We start from the raw sequence: 23411 nt of genomic DNA on the forward strand, positions 1-23411 counted from the left end.
GCTCCTTTGTCAAAGATTAGCTGTCCATAGATGTGTGGGTTTATTTCTGGGCTTTCGATTCTATTCCACTGATCTGTGTGTCTGTTTTTGTGCCAGTACCATGCTGTTTTGGTTACTATAGCTTTGTAGTATATTTTGAAGTCAGGGAGTGTGATACCTCCAGCTTTGTTCTTTTTTCTCAGGATTCCTTTAGCTATTCGGGGTCTTTTGTTGTTCCATATAAATTTTAGAATTCTTTGTTCTATTTCTGTGAAAAATGTTGTTGGAACTTTGATAGGGATTGCATTGAATCTATAGATGGCTTTAGGAAGTATGGACATCTTAACTATGTTAATTCTTCCAATCCAAGAGCACGGAATATCTTTCCATTTCTTTGTGTCTTCTTCAATTTCTTTCAGAAATGTTTTATAGTTTTCGTGTACAGATCTTTCACCTCTTTGGTTAAGTTTATTCCTAGGTATTTAATTCTTTTTGTTGCAATTGTAAATGGGATGGTATTCTTAATTTCTCTTTCTGCTACTTCGTTGTTAGTGTACAGAAATGCAACTGATTTTTGTATGTTGATTTTGTATCCTGCAACTTGACCATATTCGTTTATTACTTCTAAAAGTTTTCTGGTGGATTCTTTAGGGTTTTCTATATATAAAATCATGTCATCTGCAAATAGTGACAGTTTCACTTCTTCCTTTCCAATTTGGATCCCTTTTATTTCTTTCTCTTGCCTGATTGCTCTGGCTAGGACTTCCAATACTATGTTAAATAGGAGTGGTGACAGTGGGCATCCTTGTCTAGTTCCTGTTCTTAGAGGGATAGCTTTCAGTTTTTCACCATTGAGGATAATATTAGCTGTGGGTTTCTCATATATGGTCTTTATTATGTTGAGGTACTTTCCTTCTATACCCATTTTATTCAGAGTTTTTATCATAAATGGATGCTGGATCTTGTCAAATGCTTTCTCTGCATCTATTGAGATGATCATGTGATTTTTGTTCTTCATTTTATTAATGTGGTGTATTACGTTGATTGATTTGCGAATGTTAAACCATCCCTGCATACCTGGAATAAATCCCACTTGATCATGGTGTATAATCTTTTTAACGTATTGTTGTATGCGATTTGCTAGTATTTTGTTGAGGATTTTCGCATCGATGTTCATCAGTGATATTGGCCTGTAATTTTCTTTTTTTGTGTTGTCCTTGTCTGGTTTTGGTATCAGGGTAATGTCGGCCAGAGAATGAGTTAGGGAGCTTCCCCCCCTCCTCAATTTTTTGGAAGAGTTTGAGAAGGATAGGTATTAAGTCTTCTTTGAATGTTTGGTAGAATTCACCAGGGAAGCCGTCTGGTCCTGGACTTTTATTTTTGGGGAGGTTTGTGATTACTGTTTCGATCTCCTTACTGGTGATTGGTCTATTCAAATTCTCTACTTCTTCTTGATCCAGTTTTGGAAGGTTGTATGATTCTAAGAATTTATCCATTTCTTCCAGATTGTCGAATTGGTTGGCATATAGTTTTTCATAGTATTCTCTTATAATCTTTTGTATTTCTGAGGTGTCTGTTGTAACCTCTCCTCTTTCATTTCTGATTTTACTTATTTGTGCCCTCTCTCTTTTTTTCTTGGTGAGTCTAGCTAAAGGTTTGTCTATTTTGTTGATCTTTTCAAAGAACCAGCTCTTGGTTTTATTAATTTTTTCTATTGTTTTTTTGGTCTCCATTTCATTTATTTCTGCTCTGATTTTTATTATTTCCCTTCTTCTACTGATTTTGGGCTTTGTTTGTTCTTCTTTTTCCAGTTCCTTTAGGTGCATTGTTAGATTGTTTATTTGAGATTTTTCTTGTTTGTTGAGATAGGCCTGTATCGCTATAAACTTCTCTCTTAGAACCGCTTTTGCTGTATCCCATAAATTCTGGCATGTTGTATTTTCATTTTCATTTGTCTCCAGGTATTTTTTGATTTCTTCTTTGATTTCTTCGTTAACCCAGTCGTTGTTCAGTAGCATTTTGTTTAATCTCCATGTATTTGTGGCTTTTCTGATTTTCTTCCTATAGTTGATTTCTAGTTTCATACCATTGTGGTCAGAAAAGATGCTTGGTATTATTTCAATCTTCTTAAATTTATGGAGACTTGTTTTGTGGCCTAATATGTGATCAATCCTGGAGAATGTTCCATGTGCGTTTGAAAAGAACGTGTATTCTTCGGTTTTTGGATGGAATGCTCTGTATATATCTACTAGGTCCATCTGTTCTAAGGTGTCGTTTAAGGCCAATGTTTCCTTATTGATCTTCTGTTTGGATGATCTATCTGTTGGTGTAAGTGGAGTGTTAAAGTCCCCTACTATTATTGTGTTACTGTCTATTTCTGTTTTTATGTCTGTTAATAATTGCTTTATATATTTAGGTGCACATACATTGGGTGCGTAGATATTTACAAGTGTTATATCCTCTTGGTGGATTGTTCCCTTGATCATTATGTAATGCCCTTCTTTGTCTCTTTTTACAGTTTTTGTTTTAAAGTCTATTTTGTCTGATATGAGTACTGCTACCCCAGCTTTCTTTTCATTGCCATTTGCGTGGAGTATCTTTTTCAATCCCTTCACTTTCAGTTTGTGAGTGTCTTTAGGTCTGAAGTGTGTCTCTTGTATGCAGCATATATATGGGTCTTGTTTTTTTATCCAGTCAGCCACCCTATGCCTTTTAATTGGAGCATTTAGTCCATTGACGTTTAAAGTAGCTATTGATAAGTATGTACTTACTGCCATTTTCTAACTTTATTTTTTTTTTTTTTTTCCCTCAGTGTTTTAGTAGTCCTTCTCTGTTCCTTACTTCTTCTATACAGAATTGATGGTCACTTTAGTTTGACCTCTGTATGAAAGCTGTACTCTTTAACTACCCTCCTCCCTCCTTTTATGTTTTTGATATCATATCTAACCTCTTTTTTGTGCATTTGTATCCATTACGTTCTAATCGTGGAAATAGATAATTTTTCCTATTTGTGGTCTTCTCTTTTCCCCTTAAATCAGTCCCTTTAACATTTCTTGTAACACTGGTTTCTTGGTGACAAACTCCTTTAATTTTTGCTTATCTGGGAAAATTTTGATCTCTCCTTCCATTTTGAACGATAACCTTGCTGGGTAGAGTATTCTTGGCTGTAAGTTTTTTCCTTTTAGCACTTTAAATATATCGTGCCATTCTCTTCTAGCCTGTAAGGTTTCTGCTGAGAAGTCAGCTGATAGCCTTATGGGGTTTCCCTTGTATGTAACTTGACATTTTCTTGCGGCTTTTAGGATTCTCTCTTTATCTTTAATTCTGGACATTTTGATTATGATGTGTCTTGGTGTGGGCCTCTTTGGGTTTATCTTGTTTGGGGCTCTCTGTGCCTCCTGTACCTGGATGTCTGTTTCCTTCCTTAGGTTAGGGAAGTTTTCATCTATTATTTCTTGAAATAGATTCTCTGCTCCCTTGTCTCGCTCTTCTCCTTCTGGGACACCTATAACACGGATGTTAGTGCGCTTGATGTTGTCCCAGAGGTCCCTTAGACTGTCCTCACTCTTTTTAATTCTTTTCTCTTTTACCTGTTCACCTTGGGTAATTTCTTCTAGTCTTTCTTCCAGCTCACAGATCCGTTCTTCTGTATCCTCTACTCTGCTTTTGAGTCCCTCTAATGAATTTTTCATTTCCAGTATTGTATTCTTCATTTCTGATTGGTTCTTTTTTATATCTTCCATTTCTTTGTTGACATTCTCACTGAGTTCATCTATTCTTCTCCCCAGATCAGTGAGCATCCTTAACACTCTTAGTTTGAACTCTCTGTCAGGTAGGTTGCTCATTTCTGTTTCACTTAGTTCCTTTTCTGGGGTTTTGTCCTGTTCCCTTACTTGGAATGTATTCTTTTGCCTCCTCATTTTGCCTCTTTCCCTGTGCTTGTGTCTACTTATTAGGTAGGTCAGCTACGTCTCCTGCTCTTGGATAGGTGACCTTATGTAAGTGATGCCTTAGGATGCTTCCAGTGTGCTTCCCTCAGTTCTCAATGTTCCAGGGGTGGCCCCTATGTGGGCTACGTGTGTCCTTCTATTGTGGCCTATTAGCTCTCCCTATAGGCTCCCAGGGAGGCCGAGTTATGCTCCTGGCCAGCTGTTGTAATGCTCAGCTGCTTGTAGTTGTTGTGGGCCCTTCAGTCTCTTTATCAGGTGTGGGGAGCCCCAGTACAGTTGGCTGTAAGTTCTAATACCACATTTGTGTTGCAGTGTTTCTTTTAAGTGAGTAGGCCCCCAGTGTGGCAGGTTGTTAGGCTCAGGGCCTTACAATTGCTGTAAACCTCTAGCCTATTAGGTCTCTTGTCAGCTCTCTGGGGATTGCAGCTGGGTGGGGCTGGCCTCAGGCACAGGAGCACCCAATTGTTTCAGGCTTTGGAAGGTGGGGCAAACCTCCTATGTGGGTCTTTGAGAGGCACAAGTCTTCTGCAGCTGACAAGCCCTGTTGCCCACAGGTCCACACACACAGTCAACACAGTCCTGCCCCGTGTGAGTGCCCCGACCTCCCCAAGCGGACCCAGTCTCTCCACAGCGGGAGCCGCACACACTCCGCCACCACCCCACACTCTCCACCCGCTCCTTGTGCACACCCTGCCCCGCTCAAGTCAGCTCAGTTGCCAGGCTGCAGAGAATCCAGTCACCAATCTATGCAGGCCCACACGTTGCCTGAGGGCTTGTTGTTGGGTGGGGCCAGTCTCTAGGGTGGGCTGCCTGCCCTGGCTGAGCTGGATTAAATTGGTGCTCTAGCGGGTGGAGCAGACCCTGGGCTAGCAGGTCTCAGGGAGAACTCCAATGGCGTCTGTGTCAGCACGCTCACACCAGGCCACAACAATGGCCGCCGCCAATGTCCCAGTCCCTGGAGAGGTCCCACCCCTCACCGTGATGCACTCAGGGCCTATTAGGTGAGTCTCTTGTCACCGAAGCACTGTGTACCTTTCTTTCTGGTGATTTTAGGATGCTTTCTGGGACGGGTGAGTTTGTGCGCGGGCCCTTTAAGAGCCAGTTTTAGTTTCTTTGTGAACCGGGTTTTCTGGGGGTGCTACCCAATGCTTTAGTAGCAGCACAGTCAGATATTATGCCGCTGGTGTCGATTGTGCTGGGTCCACAAAATGCCCACAGCGGGGGCGCTCCCCGGCTCAGGGCCCCGAGCCTCCAGGGAGGCTGCGTACCTGTGAGCTGCTCCCGGCGGCCGTGAAGCTGGCGGCTTGTGAAGGCGGCGTTTTTCCTCTCCAGAAAGGAGTCTCTGCCTCTTCCACCTCAGTTAGGATTGTCCGTTGTTGCAGGAGTTCCTCTTATCCAGTTTTCAGTTCTGTCTCAGGGGTAATTTTTCCACGAGTAGTTGTAAATTGGCTGTGTCCACGGGAGGAGGTGAGTTCAGAGTCTGCCTACGCCGCCATCTTCTCAGCTTGCTTTCTGACCTTGAGCCTTATTCTACTGATCTGGTGGGAAAACAGCCTCATGTGTTTCTAGGGTTCCAGGAACCTCTTGAGTGCCAAGATGTTGAGTGTTGGGGCTTGGGGGTGGGGTGGGGTGGGGAAGATCCTCTGGGCCTTGGTCTACACAATTTGCTGCTAAGACATGTTATCCCTCTCCGTATGTTCCCTGCAGGTCCTCCAGCTTTCTGCTGCTTTTCTGCAGAGACTGGAATGTGGGAGTCTTTGACAGGGCTACCTTTGATCATATCTGCCTAGCCACAGCCATTTTCTCTCTAGGATTTTTTTTCCTTAGGACTGACCATGTTGCAAAGCCAGGCACAGATTCTTTCTGCTCCTGGAATCCAGAACTTCTCATTTTTTCCTCTTTACTCCCACCTATAAAAAACTCTTTCAAAAAAGTCTGTGGATGACACAGATCCTCTTTCTTTAATCTCCTCCACAATGCCCCACCCCTAGGGTTCCCTAAGGGCTTAAGCTTTTGGAACAAGGAACAAAAATACTTTCAAACTATATTTTTTTTCTCCCTTGCTACATCCCTCCGTCAAGGCAATGAGGGCACAGCCTGCTGAGATAGAAGGAAGGGAAAGGAGCCCTACGTAGAGAAAAAGGAAGAAATCCATATTTCAAAATATTATTTGGCCATATATTTTATTTGTATGTAGGTCTTATCTCCCTAGTATATTTTAAGCTACCTGATAGCATGAGTTGTTTTCTTGTGTCTTCCACAGTACCTGTGGAGTGAGGAGCTGTGTCCCCTGACAATCTCTGGTTGTTCTTCCTTAAACCTTGGCCAGCTTTGAGGAAAGCTCTGGAGCTATCCTGTGGGGTCGTGATGGTCACATCCCTGCTAGTAAATCATAAGACGTACCTTCCCAGTCATTGCCAACTATCACATTTTTGGTCACCTTTGGAGACATTGGATAACTCTGAACACAGTTCACCAGAATGGATGGAATTTTAAAAATGTTTTTCATCCAATGGAAAGGTTTGATTCCAAATCATTAAAGAAGGTAGTAGATATAATAACCAGAATAGAAGGAGGTAGAAACCTTAATGGCTTGAGTTTCCTACCCCAAACTGCCACAGTGCTTATCCAGAATTCTCACACCAGATACTCCTTTAAGCCGAGACACTGAAGGCCCATTCTTAAAATATGAACGTGCTATTTGGTGATGCTCTTAGTTACTCAGCAGAGCACAAACTTTGAAGGAATTGAAGCCGGGTACCTGAGGGTTATGGTAAATATTCAATAAGAACATGATTACCCTTCAACTTTGTTCCCAACAGGGACACAGATGAAAAGAAGTTAATCTTGTTAATCTGCTGTTTCCTTATTTGACCTAAGTGACTCAAGGGTCACAAGGATTTATGAGCATGTTTTATAGAAGAAAAAGAATGCTTTTAAGGAAGTTAAGACCACCAGATAACCAGCTCCTCAGCTGCCACTGAGGCCCAGAAGCCTGGTTGCCCAAGGGCTTATCTGGAGTGAAAGGAACACGGACTTCCCCTTTGTTTCTCCAGAACTCCACCTCCCAAGCCCCTTAGCTCTACAAAACTCCTTGCTTTCTTCTTTTGTTAAGGCAGATTTGGGAGAACCTATCCTCCTGCCTTCTTATTTTGGCCAATTCGAATAAACCTTTCTCCACCTCTAAGCACCAGTGTCTCAGTGATTGGCTTATTGTGCATTGGGCACAAACTTGAGATTAAGAGATCTGATATCAGAATGAGACACAGGACAGGTAAGTTTTGATGGAAGAAGGTGGGGATGGGAAAAGGAAAAGGCCATAGTCTCCCATGGAGACTGGGATGAGAAATGGAATATGAAAGTGTCTCAGAAACCAGTCCAAGAGTTCATAATTTTGTCTTGGATACGTAGGCCCTGCATCTGTTGATACGGGAGTGTGTGAGCCTATCAACTTTCTTTTTTGTGAGTTGTTTGATGAGAGCTTTATTCTTTCTCCACTCAACTCCATAGGGAGCCTGTAGCTGTGGTATTTAGCTCCCCATGGTTTCCACTGTGTGGGCTGGAGTCCCAGGGCCCCGGGTCAGTGTCTCACATTGGGAGGCACTAGGCTGATGGAGAAGGGAGAATAAGCTCTTCTTTGCTCCAACCACCTCTCCTTCTGCTTCAACTGCCCAGGGCTGAAGGTGTTCTCCATGCCCTACCCAACCCTCACTGCCTAAACCTTGTTAAGGCCATTGACTCATTTTTTTTTTTTTACATATATCCATTAAAAAGTTTTTTTTATTGAGATGTGGTTGACATATAACATTATATTAGTTTCAGGTGTACAGCATAACAATTTGATATTTGTATATATTGCAAAATAATCACCAGAAGTCTAGTTAACATCCATCTCTGCATGTAATTGAAAATTTTTTTTCTTGTGATGAGAACTTTTAAGACCTACTCTTTTAGCAACTTTCAAATATACAATACATTATCATTAACTATAGTCACCATGCTGTATAAGGCAGGATTACATGGCCCTTGGGAGCTCAGCTGAAATGCTGAGGCTAGATGCTGAGCAACCTATCTGGTGAGAGCAGGTCCAGGCCTATTCATCCTGCACCCCAGTGCCCAGCCCAGTGTCTGCTGCCTCGGAGCCACTCAGTCAATGTTTACGGTACTGAAATGAAACTGCATTTAGTCCACATTTATGGCATTTGGGTCTACCTTACCAAGCTGTTAAATATCCCCAAAGAAGTCTTAGGCTTTAAAAAAGATAAGTTAATTTTATTAATTGACTCAGAAGATTCTAATTCTTTGTCATTGCTTTTCTCATCGCTCTCCACGCCCCCCAAGCATTAAGGAGTGCATAATGCAAAGGGGTAGAAAGTGAAGGGAAAGGCTCCTTCATATCGTCAGACCAGACACTCATGTGCTTTTATAGAATAGGTATTTCGTACCAGGACTGGACAGCATAGCGGATTCTTTGTGAGAGAAGATGAAAGGAATGACAGCGTTGGCCAGGGCAGGCATTCCAAAGGTTTCCTCTTCCCTCCGGCCAGCTGCTCAGCTCCTCCAAGCAGAACAACCCCTCTGTCTGGGATTTGTGTTGGACCTCACCCTGCTGTGGCTTATTCCCCAGACAGTGTAAGGCAAGTTCCCTGATAATTATCCTTGGTAAGACTCAGCTAAACCCATGCATGACCTCTTAGGTTGCTGCTATTGTTGTGGAACTTTCTGGGCTTTGGAGACGGTCTATTACTTATTTATTAATTAGAGAAGCTCAAATTCTTGGTAAGGTTTTCACTCACTAACCCTCACAGCTCCCAGTTGTTGGTGCAAATGGAATAACTTAGAAATAGAATTGAATTATCTAAACCTGCAAAAGATTTCAAAGGATATCATTTGACCTTGTGGTATATATATGGCAACCCTGTTTTCTGAATCCCAAACAGGACACGTTTGGACCACGAGAAAAAAGATTTGAAATTAAGACTGTCCTGGGAGCAGGTCATATGGTCACTTTATGTATATTGCATATTACTTGCATAACTAAGTCATTTTCCTAACCTTGTTTACTTAGACAGATATTATCATTATTGTATTCTGTAACCTCACACCAGTTTGAAGGTAGCACAAACAGTTGGGGGTAAGGGAAGGAAGGGAAGAGAGAAGCTGGTTCTGATGTTCTGAATGAGTGTTTCAAAGATACAGGTGCTACTGATCTAATTATAGTTATAGATAGTTTATCATATTATTTCTATTATATATAATACACGAATATATTTTATTTATGCATTATATTATAATAAATTTAGTATATTATATTAATATGTTAATACAGTGATTAATTAATATATAAATATACTTATTTATATACTATATTTAATTTAATATAGTAAATATATAATATATGTTGTATTAAATATATGTTATATATATTTGATGTTGGAAATCCCTCTAGTAACTAAAACAACTTGTGCTGTGATGGCTTGGTGAATACCATTTGGTTAACCAGCTGAATTCCAGTCATCTTACCTTTAGAGCAAGAGTGCTTTGCTGCCAGGGCTTTAGTTTAGCTTATTACTTTGCCTCATTTTGCCTTTGCAAAAAGTCACTATATGAGTTATCTATTGCTGTGTAACAAACTACCCTAGGGCCGCGCCCGAGGCTTAGCGGTTAAGTGTGCACACTCCGCTACTGGTGGCCCGGGTTTGGATCCCGGCGCGCACGGATGCACCGCTTCTCCGGCCATGCTGAGGCCGTGTCCCACATACAGCAACTAGAAGGATGTGCAACTATGACATATGACTATCTACTGGGGCTTTGGGGAAAAAAAGGAGGGGGATTGGCAATAGATGTTAGCTCAGAGCCGGTCTTCCTCAGCAAAAAGAGGAAGATTAGCACGGATGTTAGCTCAGGGCTGATCTTCCTCACACACACAAAAATAACTTAAAAAAACCCAAGCTACCCTAAAACCCAGTGGCTTAAAGTAATAAATGTTTACCATCTCATTTTCTGTGGGTCTGGAATGTGGGTGAGGCTTAGGTGGGTGCTTTAGCTCCTCGTTGGCTGTTGACCAGAAACTTCCCTCAGTTCTTTGGCATGTGGGCCTTTCCATAGGGCAGCTCACAACATGGCGGCAGGCTCCCTCAGAGTGAGTAAGAGAGTGAGCAAAAAAGAGCAAGACAGAAGTCACAGTCTTTTTGTAACCTGATCTTGGAAGTGACATCCCATCACTTTTGTCATAGGGTCAAGCCCAATCAAGAGGACGGATTCCACAAGAGCATGAATATCAGGTGGTAGGGATCATTGGAGCCATTAGATGCTGCCTACCACAAGCTACAGAGAGAAAGTGACCACGTTATTTGTTATCAAAATTAGTATGACCTAGATATGACACCAAATACACAAGCAATCAAAGAAAAAAAAAGATAAATTGGGCTTCATTAAAATTAAAGACTTTTATGCATCAAAGGATACTATCAAGAAAGTGAAAAGACAATCCACAGAATGGGAGAAAATATTTGCAAACCGTATATGTGATAAGGGTCTAGTATCCAAAATATGTAAAGAGCTTTTATAACTCAACAATTAAAAGACAACCCAATTTAAAAATAGGCAAGGGATTTAAATAGGCATTTCTCTGAAGGTATACAAATGGTCAGTCAGTGCATGAAAAGATGTACATCATCATTAGTCATTAGGAAAATACAAATCAAAACCACAGTGAATACCACCTCATACACACTATATTTTTAAAAAATGGAAAATAGCAAGTGTTGGCAAGGACATGGAAAAATTGGAATCCTCATATACTGCTGGTGTAAAATGGTACAGCCACTGTGGAAACAGTTTGGCAGTTCCTCCAAAAGTTGATATAGAATTACCACAGGACCCTGCAATGCCACTCTTAGGTATACACCCAAGAGAAATGAAAATGCCCATTCACAAAAAAGCTTGTACACAAATGTTCATAGCAACATTATTCTTAATACCAAAAAGTGGAAATAATGCAAATGTCCCTTAACTGATGAGTCGAAAAAAAAAATGTGTATATCCATGGACTATTATTCAGCCATTAAAAAGGAATGAAACACTGATACATGCTACAACATGGATGAACCTTGAAAACATTACGCTAAGTGAAAGAACCCAGACACAAAAAGCCACATATTTTATGATTTATATTTTCTGGGCATTTATATGAAATGCCCAGAATAGGTAAATCTGTAGAGACAGAAAATAGATTAATGTTTGCCAGAGGCTTGGAGGAAGGGAGAATAGGGAATGACTGCTAATAGGTATGGAGTCTCTTTTTGAGGTGACGGAAATGTTCCGAAATTATATAGTGGGGCTGGTTGCATAACTCTGTGAATATACTAAAAACCACTGAATTGTACACTTTGAAGTGGTGAATTTTATGTTATATGAATTATATCTCAATAAAAAAATCTCTTTTTAGGTTACTATGACCAACAGCACCAAATATTTATTGAGTGTGTGGTAGCCTGCTAAGTACCCTGCTGGGCCTAGGTTCTAGAACCTAGATCAGTGGTTTTCAACCTCGGCTGCACATTAAAATCATGTAGGAGCTTTTAAAAATCCTGATGCCCAGGCTGCACCCCAGACCAAATAAATCAGAATCTAGGGTGGGATCCAGGCCTCAGTGATTTTTAGAGCACCATATGTAATTCCAGCATGCAGCCAAGTTTGAGAACCACCACCTAGAGCATCACGACTCCTTAGCAAGTTGAGTCCGCTCAAGAAGTGACGACTGTCATGCCCTGTCTAGTATTTTCTTTCCGTTAACAGTAATCAGCAAAGAAAGCTGCATGCCGTCAAGGACAGACTCCTCTTCCAACTCAGGATGGCTTCTTAATTTCTCCTAATTCACTGCTCTTTTCCTTTCTCTGGGTGACTCAGAATGTTCAGTAGTTTAAAGAGAGCATATTGATGCTTTACATTTTTTTTTCTCATTTTGGATTAGGTTGCTGTGATTCAACTGTGGGCAGAGAACCATTTGCTCCACTTTGCAACAAAAGTTGGAGTCTGTCCCAATGAGTTGGCACTTTTGCTCTGAAAAACTCAGATTTTAGAGTTTGTGAAGTTCTGAGCAAAAATTAAGATACAAGGAGCTAGAAATGTGAGGATTTTTACACTGGGCCCATGCTTTCTCCTTGGTATTTGTCATCTAACTGTAATACTCTAATTCATTTAACTGTCTTTAGTCCGGGCCTCCCAGAGCCTTTGGTGTTCTCAATCCCCCATCGCTAGCAGCTCACCAAGTTGCTTTGGCACCACATTCACCCGGTTTGGCAAACCTATCTGAGCTTAAGTCCCAAGCCACAGCAGCCCTAATTAAATCCACCAACCAAAGTACTAACATTTTTTTTCATTCATCCCCAGAAGCTGGAGGCAATTTGGGAAAAAGATAGAAATAGGTGAAGAAATGGAAATGAGAAGATTTAAAAGAACCATAAAGAAAGAATCAGCAAGGGCTACTTTAGACTACAGAAGGGCCAAGCCCACTGTGGGGTGCTAGTTAGTGACCCACCCTGGTGGTGGGCCATGGTAGTAGATACACAGGATCAGCTCTGGTGCCATTCACCAATAATAGTCATTTCATCAGAGAAATGACAATGAGAGAAAACTCTAGAAGGGAGACTGAGCAGAGACTGGCAACTGCTGGAAACTTCTGGTAAGAAGACAAAAAATTGCAGGGTCTGTAGAGTGGAGGAAACCCAGACAAGACCGGGTAGCGAAGTAATAAACAGAGGCATGTGGATCTGCCCCTTGAGAGTAGTGGAAATCAGATATCTTTCCAGAACTAAAGTAGAATGCACAAGTTTTAAGTATATAGCTCAAGAATTTTTATATACAAACACCTGTGAAACCACTGGCCAAATCAATACTTAGAACATTTCCATCTTCCCAGAAAATTCTGTCATCCCCCTCCCAGGTCATTAGTCCCCTCCCTTCACCCAGAAGTAGCCCTGTTTTTATTTATATTACTGTAAATTAGTTTTGCCAGTTCTTGAACTTCATATGAATGGAAGTATACAGCGTATACTCATTTGTATATGGCTTCTTTTGCATGGCATGTTTTTGAGGTCCATCTGTATTGTTATGTGTATCAATAGTTTGTTCTTCTCTTACTGCTGTGTAGTATTTCATGATATAAATATGCCATAATGCTTATCCATTCTCTTGTTAATAGACATTTGGGTTGTTTCAAGTTTGGGGCTATTATGAATAAAGCTATGAACACTGGTGTACATGCCTTTTTGTGGGCATATGCATTCATTTTTCTTGGGGATCTATCTAGGAATGGAATTGCTGGCTCATAGGGTAGGTATATCTTTCACTTTAGTTGATACTGCCAAGCAGTTTCTCCAAAGTGGTTGTATCATTTTACACTTACACTAACAGTGAGAATCCCAGTGGTCATTTTGGGGATGAAAAGGAAGTCAGCAATTACCTTAACCTGGGCCAAGCTCCTGGCAGCATGAAATTTGCAAGGACCTGTGAGATATGGAACCTGCAATGCTTTGCAGCTGAGTGATGAAAGAAAAACAGTAAAAACAGAGGCCAGAGAGGGTGCCTGTAACTGTCCCACCCCAACCAGTCCCAGCGGGAAGGAAACCCCGCAGCTATTTTTGGGTATTTCCTGGCATGGACATTAGCTAGTTAAAAGGGAAAGGGATTTGATGGGATGGAAGATGCTCAAGTTGTTTCCAATTAACCTATTAAAAAACAATAATACAACAACAACAAAAAAAGCAGGGTAGGTAGCAATGTTTCTCATACTTTACCGAGCAGGACTGCTGGTTAAAAACATAGAATTTGCATTTTTAAAGAGATACCCCAGGTAAAATCATTGGTGTTTCAAAAAGCACTGAGAAACCCTGTTGAGAGGTTCGGCAATGCTTGCACATAATGTGTGATGGGGACGACAGCAGGAATGTTCCCATGTCACGTGACTTTACAGCAAAGCACCTTGGTGACACTGCCCTTTTTGACCTTTAAACGCTTTGTTGAGCATCCTTTTCAACAAGTAAAAACTGGGGGGACGCTTCCACCATTCCCTTTGTCCACTGGGGTTCTTCTCCCCAGTAATGCAGGTTCAAAAGTGAGAGGCCGCTTTTTCCTCCTTTTCTTGTTGCCAGGGAGGACGACCACCGTAGGGAACCCCAGGTCCCTTTTGACGGGATTTATAGTTAGTTTCAATGTGGAGCTATGAGAAGACGTCAAAAATTCCTGGTATAACATTACAGAGTTAAAGCCATTTTGGCACATAGTAGGTACGTGACACGTGTCGAGAGAATTACATTTATTTCATGAAAAAAATGTATTAAGTTCTCATTATGTGACAGGCACTATGCTGGAGCAAGGAATACCATGTTGGAAAAGATAGAGGAGGTTTCTATTTTTAAGAGGTTTTCATTGTAGTGGGGAACTGTATTCGGCAGGGTGGGATAACTGCTCTACCAACAACACACCAACACCTACTTCTCAGTGGCTTAGCACAATAAAAAATGTACTCTTCACACATTTCATCTCAGCCAGTTCTGGTTGGTAAGAGGACAGGTAGGTGTTCTGCTGCACACAGTCATTTGGGGTCCCAAGCTCCTTCCACATTCTTTTATGTCCATGGAGCCCTCTCCACACAACCAGCAGATTGATTGGAGAGACTTAGGAAAATGCATGGGTAGTTTTTACGGTAAGGCCAAGCCTGGAAGTGGCATATATCACTTTACCCACATTGCATTGACCAGACTTAGTCTTATAGCCACACCTAACTGCAAAGGAGGCTGGGAAATGTAGCTGGGTGTACAGAAGAAAAAGGAAACAGAGTTTAGTGAAGCCGTAACAGCCTCTAGTGCAGGGGTGAAGAATAAACAGGGAAATGTAATCCGTGTGGTAAGTGCTGTACTATGCGGACGTAAAGAGTATTGGCTAATACACAGGAAAGACCCCACCCAGACCAGGCTGAGGCAGAGAGAATACCCTGAAGGAATTGATGCCTAAGCTGGGGCAGAAAAAAAAGTTGATTTCTCCGTAGATTATGGTAACTTGTCCACTAATGAGTTACCCCTCTTGCATGAACAATTTGTTTAAATCAAAAAACATTTTTTTCTTCAAAGTAACCATTAGAAAATAATAAGCCCTTTCTGGGTTACTCTTGGTCTCTGCTTTAAGATGAAATGGCATGATGTGGCATACGCTATTGGCTGACTGCCCCAAAGCCATTCCTTCCTTCTTCCTTGATAAGAAAATGCCAATTTTCTTCAGCCATCAAGCCACAGTGTGTTCTGGGAAAATGGATTCTAGGAAATGGACCGTAATTATTCTAAGGCAACCATGGTAATCCAATTCACCTTTCATTCATTCGACAAATATGTAATGAATTCCCACTATGTGCCAGTCTGTTCTAAGTGTTGACTATCTTTGCCAATTATAGGCCTGGGGTCGGGCATGTGGCCCAGTTCCAGACGATGAGGGCTATGGGGAAGACTGCTGGGGGGATTCCAAGAAAAGGCTTGTCCTCCCTGATAAAATAAAAGGAGAGGTGCCCGAAGAGAAAGCCGGGGCTCTTCCTTCCTACATTTGGGTGGTGTCAAGTGGGATGTGCTGCTTGGAACTGGAGCTGTCATCTTGCGACCATGAGGAGAAAGAGAAGAACATCTCAGAGAGGATGATCCGGAGCTTTGGCCTAGTTAGGTGGTTAAATTAGCCAAACCTGGCATCACCTACCTTTGTTATATGAGAAAAGAGAATGCCTGATAAGCCACTTTTAGTTGGATATTCAGTCACTTGTAACCAAAAGCATCCTGACAAATACGCATGATTTTGTTAGTGTTGTTTGTTTTGGATTAGAATGGGTGAATATTTTAATAAATGGATGAAGAATATGACATTTTTCATTTTCTTCTCAGGTGTTTTGTTTAATCATAGAATGATTTATATCCCAGACATTTTTATAGAAAAAAATCATCTTCCGTGATCTTACTGGCTCCTCCTTTGGCCACTGCAGATACTCCATTGGAAGCTGACGTGTTTGGAAGGAAAGCCACATTCTCTTCTAGGTCCCCTAGCTTTGTGCCCCTTGGGGAGCACTGCCAAATGAGGGCTTTTTTGTTGTTGTTGTTTTTTGATGTAGAAGAGGCAGCTCCTCACTTGAAGAATCATCTTTCTTTCTATGAACTTGATAGGCAGGTCAATTCCTTCCTCCCTCCCTCCCTCACCTGCCCACCCACCTGCCCTTCCTTCCTTCCTTGCTTTCTTCCTTCCTTCCTTCCTCTCTCTTTTTCTCTCTCTCTTTTTCTTTCTTTCCTTCTTTTACCACGGAATGAGTTGAGCTATGAGCTGCACTCTTGGTGGCCTGTGAGATTTTTGGAGGCTCCCTGAGTCTTGTTCAAACAGAAACCTGGCAAACTTCACATTCTAATTCAGAGCTTCCTGGCTGAACTCAGTGGAACTCCAGCTAAGGAATTAAGTTGGTAAGCCAGTGATATTTGAAATGAATAATGGAGATACTTGAGGATCAGCTTTAATTTTGGAATAAGTATGTCAAATAGCTTTTGCTAGAACGATTTGGCATAAAGTCACAAATATTTAAGATGCCACTTGGATTCTCATCATCTTGATGATGCCAGTAGAGAGGATATCTTTCCGTGCACTGTAAGATTTTGATGCTAATGCCTGTTTGCTCTGATTATTATACTGTTGATCTAAAAGATCATCATCACCCTTTTGGGACTTTCATGTCTTCCCATTTCTTATGTTTATTTGGTTGTTTTGACTAATATCTATAATTTGAAGGAGAAGTATTGTATTGATCATAGTACTGACAGAAAATAGATGGCAGAGGTAACTGAAGACAATTTAATGAAAGGTCTTTACAAGGACATGGTGAACATTAAGGGAAACCAACAAGGGATAGTGAAACATTGGGCTAATAACAGTTACTACTTCTAGGCTTGAATGAATGAATCTAGAATGAATCAAGGAGAGGGAGAGGTTACTGGAAGCTGGAGAGACCTGTAGCTGTGGAGAGGGCCTCCCGACAGAAGCCGTGGCCTTGGCTAGAAGAACATAGTCACTGTCAAGCTAAGACTCTGGAAGGACATATACAGGGAAAAAATACCCTGACCTTACTCTACTCGTATCATTGGCTAAACCCAACCAGAAGTCATCGAACAAGGGAGCCTGGTTGAGGCAATCTGTAAAAGTCACCCTCCTTGGCCACAGAGTAGGGTAGAAAAGGATGGAGTGTGGACACGGAAGGGCAAATAGGACTATCCATTTGTGTGCCTTCATTTTCCTTGTCAATAACTTTAGAATCAGTTAATAGGTAGGCAAATGCTAGATCTATGCTTTAATCTATATGCCTTTATTGCTTAGGATGCAGGCTAGGCTCTATACAAGAGATCCCCAAACACTGTGACTTAACCAAAATAGAAGTTTATTTCTCTATCAGGTATCTTCCTGGATAGAAGTGCAGGGCTGGTGTAATAACTTGATGGTGTTGAGTGCTTTAGTGAATCTTAGTTCTGCTGAAACAGTATTTTCAGTCTCCTTCCTCTGGAAATAAGGGAGGATTGTGCTTCTCTGCCCCCTTGGGGTTAGGTATGGTCATGCAACTTGCTTTGGCCAATGAAATGTGAGTGTGAGGTGTGTCACAGCAGCATTTAGTTGCCAATGCAAGGCTCTCTTGCTCTTGTTTTCCCTTTCACTGAAATTTGTGGAAGCACTATTGATGTGAAAGACAGCCATCCTGAAAAATTTCTCAGTGCTGCAGCAGATTTGTGGGAGTGAGAAATAAAGCATTGCTTTTAGCCATCGAGATTGAAGTTGGTTGTTAGTGCAGCTAAACCTGGTATTTCCTGACTAACACAGAGACCCAGGCTCTTTCTGTCTGCTGCCCTCCAAACCCTAAGGTGTTGCTGTCATCTGCATCCTCTAAGACAAGTTCATTACCATAGTCACATTCTAGTTCATGAAAAGTAGGAAGGAGATACAAGAGAGCACACTTATTCTTTTTAAGAGTATGACCTGGAAGTAGCACACATCACTTCATTTGGCCACTCCTAGTGTTTTAGTTATCTATTGCTGCATAACACATTATCCCAAAGCTTAAAATAAGAAACACTTATTATATCAAACCATTTCAAGAGCAGCTTAGCTGGGTGGTTGTGGCTCAGGGGCTGCAGTTATCTGAAGGCTGGTCAGGGGCTGGAGGATGCACTTCCAAGCTCACTCACATGGTTGTTGGCAGACCTCTGTCCTCACTGGCTGTTGTTAGGAGGCCTCAGTTCCTCACCACATGGGCCTCTCCGTAGGGCTGCTCCACATGGTAGCTGGCTTCCCCCAGAGCAACAAATCCCAGAGAGAGAGAGAGAGAGAGAGATAATGAGAGAGAGAGAGAGAAGCTGTAGTGTCTTTTAGAACCTAATATCAGAAGTGACACACCATCATTTCTGCTTTTTTTTACTGGTTGCACAGACCAACCTTGGTACAACGTGGGAAGGGCCTGTGCAAAGGTGTGAATACCAGGAGGCAGAGATCGTTGGAGGCTGGCTGAAAAACCTAACTATTCAAGAGGTGAGAAAATTTAGTCTTTAGCTGGGCAGCCATCTCCTCAGATAAAACTACAGGAAGAAGGAGAGAAGAGCTATGGGGACAACGAGAATTCTCTGCCTCAGCTCACCCCTCTGGTCACATAAATATACATGTGCACTCTCCTTCTCATACATGGATACACATTCTGTATCTGGAAAGATTCTATGCTTCTAGATTATAGTTCCTGTGCCCCTGAGGATTCTTAGCCTTAGAGTCACTATCCCCAGAAACTTGCCTTCTTCACCCCCAGACAATGCCAAATTCCCAAATAAAAAGTTTTTTAAAAAATGAGTGGGGCGAGGGAGCTTCCATCCAGAAGAAAGAGAAAGAAAATCCTTCTGCATTGCTAATCTGAGACTCTAAGGATGAGTCATATGAATTATGAGTCAGTTTGTCATTGTATTTAAATAGTTGGATGAGTCACATAAATTGAGATTCAAATCCAATGTTTCTTTTGTTTTTTCTAAGTTTAGTTGGTAAACTCTTAGAAGAAGCCACATGGAAATGTATGTTTGCAGGAGCACGTCTTCACTGCAGCACTCAAATATCCTAAGTGTGCACCTGACGGTGACAGTGAAGGGAGGTCTCCAGAAACCTTCGCTTCTTCATGCCTGTCATTGTTTATACAGACCACAGCATCATAGCACCAGGCTTCAGAAACCGAAAAATCTTATCCTCCTGCCTTGCCAATATAAGCAATGGCTGACGTCCCAGATCCTTACCTGACTTATGTCCACTTCACTACCTCTTAGTGCTTCCATCATGGGAAAAGAATGTGAAGTTTTAAATTATTTTCTCATCATTATTATTGTGAGCTACTTTGGCATTGAATTTGGGCAGGGATACATTCGAATCAGTTGGTATGAAGTTTTTAAATGAACTTTTAGTGGGCCGTGGAATATGTGGAACAAGATTTCTACATGGAGATGGCAAGGGTTGAGAGAGAGGAGCAAAATGTCCCCAAGAAGGTGAAAAAATCATATCTATCATACATTTGCCCTTAATTCAAAAAGGTATGTACTTGGTGTCCGTAAATTATCTACTTGTCAGTGGTCATCTTATCCTGTAATATGAAAAAAAAAAAAAATGAGGATTTTTTCTGAAGTCCCTGTTGGCTGAGAAAAGTCTGGTATTCGGCCCAATTATTTTCAAGGTTTGTTGGCCTATGTATTCCTGGCTATCTTTTACTCTGAATGCCTGCTTCTCCTGGATTCTCAATTATTCCAGTGGCCAATATTCCTCTTTCCACAAGCTTGTCTCTTTCTTTCTTCACTCTGCTATTAGTCAGGACTCTTTTTGCTGCAAACGACAGAAACACACCAAGACAGAAATTCACTGGTTCACAGAGCCGGGAAGGCTGGTGTAGCCCAAGGGGAGAGTGAGAACCAGGGCCTCAAGACCTGGCCTCTCTTTCTCTCTCTTTTTCTCTCTAACTCCCATCTCCGCCTGGCTCCATTCCCTCCCATTACAGAGTGGCCTTCTCTATGTGGCTGGGTAGATGGCTGCCTGCAACCCCAGGCCTCCATCCTCAGAACTCTCCACGCATGAGGATAATAGAAAACTACCCCTCCAGATCCAAGAGGGAAGACTCTGGTGAAGGCCTTTGATTGGCCCTCTGGGTCAAGAGCACATATCTTGGTTCAGTCGATGCGTGCAGAAGGATACTGCATAGTGATTGGCTAGCCTGGGTCGTGTATCTAGCTCTGAGTAGGGTGGGGAATCTGGGGCACTGTGATTAACTGCTCTACCAGGACCTCATGGAGTGGGAGGAGTTCCCCAAATGTCAAGGGGTGCTGTTACCCCTTTACAGGAGGCAGAGAGCAGACAAAAGCAAACACTTCTGCGGCCCAGGCATGCCACAAACATGGCTCAAGCAGCTCCTTCCCCATCCCCCAAAGCATCACCAGTGCCAGGACATTTTCTGTAATAGAGTTTTCCTGAAGGCGGAGGATAACAAGGAGCAGTGACAGCACGTCAACAGTAGGTCCAGCGCTGTACAGACGTTAATTTAAAACAGAATATTTGACATTTTAAAGTCCCTGGGCCAACTCCACCAGCCTTCTGGGTCAGCTGACAAGTTGCTGGAGCTTGCTCTCTCCTACCAGATCCTTCTCCTGCATCTCTCCTCTCAGTGCCCGAGGAGCCCAAATATCCTCTGACTTAAATTTCCATGATACATAGTCCTAAATTCCTGCTACTTTATTGTGCATGGCCACTGAATTCTTTATTTTTTTCTCCTTCTAGACCTATGTTTCGCAGCCAAAAAAACTCATCAAGGTGTTGTCATAAGCAAAAAGAGCAAATTTTCTCCTTAGGAGGACTCTTTCCATTCTGTGATATTGTGATTTATAATAAGAAATATATATTTGGTCTTCGTCCTGCTCCTGGCACGCAGCTCCTAAAACCTTTGTCATGTCCTAAGTGATAAGAGCACCGGGAGCACCTTTTGTTATAATATTTCGTCTTTTGTCCTCAAATACCTCTGGTTCCTGAAATAGCTCCCAGAGCGATGGAGGTGAAAGGAGTGTCTTGTTATTTATAACAAGCCCTTTTTCAACCACACCTGAATTTGTGCTAATAAGGTGATTTTTGGAAAGCCCTAGATAACCACAGGATGGGGGCTGGTTGCCAAGGGAATCAACCTTGTGATTAGAGGGTTGCAACCTTCAGCCACCCTTCCCCTGACCTCCAGCGAGGGGAGAGAGGCTGGAAATTGAGTTTAATCGTGAATAGCCAATGATTTAATCAATCGCGCCCACGTAATGAAGCCTCCATAAAAACCCCTTAAGTACAGGGTTCAGAGAGCTCCTGGGTTGGTGAACACGTGGAGGGGCTAGGAGGGTGCCCAGAGAGGGCGTGGAAGCTCCATTCTCCTTCCCCCACATCTTGCCCTATGCATCTCCTCCATTTGGCTGTTCCCGAATTATATCCTTTATAATAAACTGGTAATCTAGTAAGTAAACTGTTTTCCTGAGTTCTGTGATCTATTCTAGCAAACCTATTGAAACCGAGGAGGGGGTCATGGGAACCTCCGATATAGCCAGTCGGTCAGAAGCACAGGTAAACAACCTGGGCTTGCAACTGGCATCTGAAGTGGCAGGCAATCGTATGGGACTGAGCTCTTAACTTGGGGGATCTGATGCTAACTCCAGGTGGATAGTGTCAGAACTGAATTGAATTGTAGGACATCCAGCTGATGTCACAGAATTGCTTGGTGTGGGAACCACCCCCCCCCCCCCACATATCTGGTGTCAGAAGTGAAATATTCTGTGAGTAGAGTATTGTAGCAGAGTAGAGAAAAACAAAGAGGACTTTTCCTTTACCCATCCTCTCAGAGCAGTGATTCAAACTGCACTACCTTCTAAGGTGGTTTCTTCTCCCCCATGTGTATTTATGCATTGAGAACACGCCTCCCCTCGATATGGTATACCATCACATTAAGGTTGATATTAGGGTTACCTCTGGGTGGTGAGATTATGGTTAATTTTTATAGGTTTTGTTGTATGTTTCATTTCTTTGCTTATCTCTATTTCTATAATTAACCAATGAAACTGGTGTGAGGCAAGAAAAAAGGACGGGGCCTGTGGCCTCTGTACGTTGTAGCAAGAAACACAAAACTCTTCCCAAAAGCCTCCCACCCCCTAACCCAAGTCTTCAACCTAAGCCTCATTGGCCAGACTGTCACATGACTCCCACAGCTTCAAGGGAGGATGGAAAAGGGAGTATTTCGGTTTTCCAGCCTCTACGGCCTTGATAGAGAAAGGTGGCAACAGAGAAACGGGTTGGGAATAATTATCAGTCTAAGTAACCAACAGTGTCTGTGATAGCAGAACTAGGACACAAGTCGAAGAAGGAGGGGATTGTGCAGAGTTTTTCGCAGTCTGAGGTGGGTATTATCACTTTGGGGTCTGACCATGGGAGTCCAGAATATTCTCCTGATGATAAAACTTAGAGCTCTGGGTTCTGGTTAAGGCTTATCTCAGGCATCAAAATGAACGTTGCCCTGTCCTCATCAGTACTTGGTAGCAATAGTAATTATTACTACTTTGTACAAAGTGCCTTTTCTTTTTTAGTAGAGTATGGCTATCCTTGTATTACAGTTGAAAAAGTAAACTCAAGAAGCTTGGTATTGGAAACAATTTGACATTTAAAAGGGCACAGACTTTCTCTGCCGCTGCTGAGCCATGCAGAGGCAGAGGCTTGGGTACCTCCAGGATTTGGCTCTACCTGTACCCCACGGCCAGGGCCGAGGAAGACATTGCAGCTGGAGGTGTAATGGACGTTAATGCTGCTTCATGAGAGGTGCTGAAGACTGGCCTCATCCACGATGGGCTAGTACCTGGAATTCTTGAAGCAACCAAAGCCTGAGACAAGCGCCAATCCCGTCTCCGTGGGCTTGCATCCAACTGTGGTGAGCATAGCTATGTATGTCAAGTCGCTGGAGGCCCTTTGTGCTGTACACTAATCAACCTAACCAAGGTGAAGACAACAAGAAACTAGGGGAATGGGTAGGCCTCAGTAAAACTGACAGAGAGGTACAGTGAATGGTTGCAGTTGTGTGGCAAAGACTCTCAGGCCAAGGATATTGTCGAGGAGTATATCAAATACAAGAAATGAACAAATAAAAACTTGGCATTTGTAAAAAAAAATAATAGTAAATCAATAAAAGGACAGGAATCCTCATTTCCTCTCAGCACCTGCCATTCAAAAAGGACTCTTGACTCAGGCCTGATAATCACAGGAAGTGATCCTTCCACCATAAACAGTGCTTCTCAGCCTCAAGCTAAAGGCACACTCCCTGCCCAGCTGGTTAACTCTTCTTGTCCTGGATGGATGAATCTTGAATCGTGTCTCTGGTGTGCTGGGAAGACT

At 42.2% G+C, this 23411-nt stretch overlaps 1 pseudogene; it reads left to right on the forward strand.

Moving 5' to 3' along the window:
• The first annotated feature begins 10050 nt into the window (after nucleotides 1-10050).
• Nucleotides 10051-23156, forward strand: LOC147916451 (small ribosomal subunit protein eS12-like; annotated as a pseudogene).
• The last annotated feature ends 255 nt before the right edge of the window (nucleotides 23157-23411 follow it).

This window comes from Ceratotherium simum, chromosome 8, assembly GCF_057802395.1.
Source record: "Ceratotherium simum simum isolate JZ-2026a chromosome 8, ASM5780239v1, whole genome shotgun sequence".
In the NCBI taxonomy this organism is placed as follows: Eukaryota; Metazoa; Chordata; class Mammalia; order Perissodactyla; family Rhinocerotidae; genus Ceratotherium; species Ceratotherium simum.